The following is a 2,981-nucleotide window of genomic DNA, read 5'->3' on the forward strand; positions in this document are numbered from 1 at the left end:
TTAGATCTTTTACTTACTCATAATTTTTACCCTTTTTTCCCCGAGTATGGCTTTTAGACTTAACTTAGTTGTTCTATAACATTCAAAAATTACCTGCTTCACTAATCACCTTTTCTGTCGAGTCGCTAAATATGTAAATATTTTACATGTATTTCGGGAACAGCTTCTACCTCCATGAGGTAGGGGTAAGGTCTCGTACACTCTACCCTCCCCATGCTCCCTGTACCCCACCTGTGGGATTACACCGGGTATGTTGTTGTTGTTGTAATGACTGGATATTCAAGCTAAATGTAAATAGTTTGCTAACTGTACAAACAATGAGCAATTTATAAAATGTTCTTTTTCCTTATTGTTGGTGAGAGAAAAGCTGTAATTATCTCTTTTTATTTGTGTAGTGTATTATTGAATATCACCTTATAAGGTAAGGATAAGTTTTGCATACACACTTCCCTTCTCAGACCCCACTAGGAATATTGTTGTTTTAGTATTATTGAATATGAGAACGTACCCAATTATTTCCTTTTCTAGAGAAGTTTTTATTTCCTTGCTTCTATGAACAAATGTTCCGAAGGTTTGTCACTGCAGCTTCTATCAATTATTAAGTAAAGCTTTGTGTATTGCAGCTAAGCAGCTGGAACAACATATTTTGCTTTCTGGAGATGCGGAAGGTGTAATAATTTTGTGGGAGTATTCTCTTGTGGATGCGAAGGTAGTCATTTGCTTGTTCCAACATTCTCTTGTTACCCTACACTGATTCCCTCAACCCCCAATAGGAAAGAATGATACACTAAAAAATGTTTCATTTTCTTGGATTGAGAGAGAAAAAGATAGTTTGAGATGGTAAGCCAGTATCCTTGAAACTTATCACCAAGACAATAGAATGGACAGTTAAAATAGCTACAATTTGTTTTCTGATTTTCTTATTATTCTTCTTAAAGGTGTATTTGCCTCTTTACCTTTCTCATCAAAAAAATGTATTCGTCTCTTTACCTTTTTCATCAAAAACATGTATTTGCCTTTAAGTCCTTCATATTTTCTTGTCTTAAAAACACAATTTATTAGCATCTCTTTTCTCTGAGTCCTGAATTTTCTTTCGTCTTCCTTGAGTGGGTAAAAGAAGGCATTTAGGTGTAGTCTTTGCTTGAGAATTTAAAGAAACAACACTTGATTAATGTTCAATTACAGCCAGTTCTCCTGCTTGACTAATTATATTTTTGCCGATAGTGAAGATATGTCTTACAAGTGCCACAAGCCCACAAAAAAGGTGTTACCTGCATCACGGCGATCATGGTGTCTCAGCAAGAAGCTGTTTTTGTCATCTGCATCCTCTGATGGCACTGTGAATGTATGAAGTGTTTTTTTCATGCTCTTTGATCTCATTAACTCGCTTCATGTACATTTCGTTGTTGTCGTGCTGGCAGTTCGGGGATCGATGAACTGGGAAGAGATTGGCTGCACTTAGAAATCCTTGAAGTCAATATCTTGAACTAGTTCTTATGGAGTTTCACCATATATAAAGCATGATTACTGTCAGTTTTATGTACATAATTTTGCTCCAAGAATGCTGTGATGCATCACTTGTTGGTCTTCTTTGAGTGATAAATGGTTGTCCAAAAGCTACAAACAATGTATTTGTCATTTGATAAAGTCAATCTTGGCATGACCTTCTTTCATCCCTTGTCATGAAATTTTTTACTTTCATGTGCTAGTGTGTGTGCATTTTGTTTAATAATGGTGGTATCCAGAAGCAACCTATGCAAACCTCGATTATTTCACCGGGTACCTGTTACCTCCCACCAACATAGGTATTGGGCAACTGTGCCATTGGTGGTTAGGCAGATGGGAAGTAATCACCTATCATATCATATATATATATATATAAAAGAGAACCTTAGATCCGCCTACATGGCGCTACCACAAACAAGGATTTCCTTTTAGTTGTTGTAACTTTTATGAAGAGTTGCAACTTTTATGAAGAGTTGTAACTTTTATGAAAAGTTGAGACTTTTATGAAGAGTTGCGACTTTAATGAAGAGTTGTGATTTTTTATGAAAGGTTGTGTCCTTTCCGAAGGGTTGTAACTTTTTCAAAGAATTGTGACCTTTCTGATAAGACACAATAAGCATTTGTTCACACTACCCTTTATTGTTTATAAATAGAGGAATTTCCTCTCATTTTAAAATAACGAAAATTTTGAACTTCTTCTACTTTTGGAAAATTAAATATTTGTGTATTTTGCTCTTGTTGAATGATTCACTGACACCATTGTTTTTGTATTAATACACTGGTGAATAGAATTGTTCTATCATGAGAGGATGTATTCCTTTAAACCTCGAGTACTAGAGATGAATAATTTCCTTAAGGGGACACTGTGCATTTAGTGGGTTCGATTTTTCCATTCTGTTCCATTCTATTGTTACAGATCTTGGTATGTTTTTTACCATCATTAATTTATGCTTATATTATTAATTGTTATTTTTTAGTATATGCTTCAAACATTGTTGTTAGTATTCAAGCAAGTTTTCTTTACTGGAATTGTTGAAGGTACAATAAAAAAAGCCCTTACAAATCTCTAATTTCTTCATCAACAACGTCATCCCTTCACATACAAGGACGAGATTTTGTGTTATTTAGAAAATTCTGTGAGAGTTAATAACTTAGCATGCCCATATTATTTGGTTTTTATGTTGTTGTTATCTATTTTTACTAAATTTTATCAGTGGATATTATGAGTACTTTAAGGATTGAAAGTTGATTAATTTTTTGAGGTATGCTATTTCAAAACATGTGAAATTTTCTGGTTAGAATGATTTGTTATCATCATTGGATATATCATAGTTTACTCCGTTTAATGTATTTTTTTTCTCGCTGTTTTGTTGTCTCCTTAAAATTGTATTGATTATTTTTCGTTTGGTATGTATATGATCTCACTTGGACAAACCTTTCGTCCTTTTAATGTTTTTCTTTTTTTCCTTCTCATT

At 33.7% G+C, this 2,981-nt stretch overlaps 1 long non-coding RNA gene across 1 annotated transcript; it reads left to right on the forward strand.

Annotated features, from left to right (window-relative positions):
- Window positions 1-339: 339 nt before the first annotated feature.
- LOC102588902 (uncharacterized) lies at window positions 340-1,673 on the forward strand. Its single transcript, XR_001472563.1, has 2 exons — window positions 340-709; window positions 1,225-1,673. It is a non-coding gene; the product is annotated as an uncharacterized lncRNA (long non-coding RNA).
- The last annotated feature ends 1,308 nt before the right edge of the window (window positions 1,674-2,981 follow it).

This window comes from Solanum tuberosum, unplaced genomic scaffold (genome assembly GCF_000226075.1).
Source record: "Solanum tuberosum cultivar DM 1-3 516 R44 unplaced genomic scaffold, SolTub_3.0 scf01040, whole genome shotgun sequence".
NCBI lineage: Eukaryota > Viridiplantae > Streptophyta > Magnoliopsida > Solanales > Solanaceae > Solanum > Solanum tuberosum.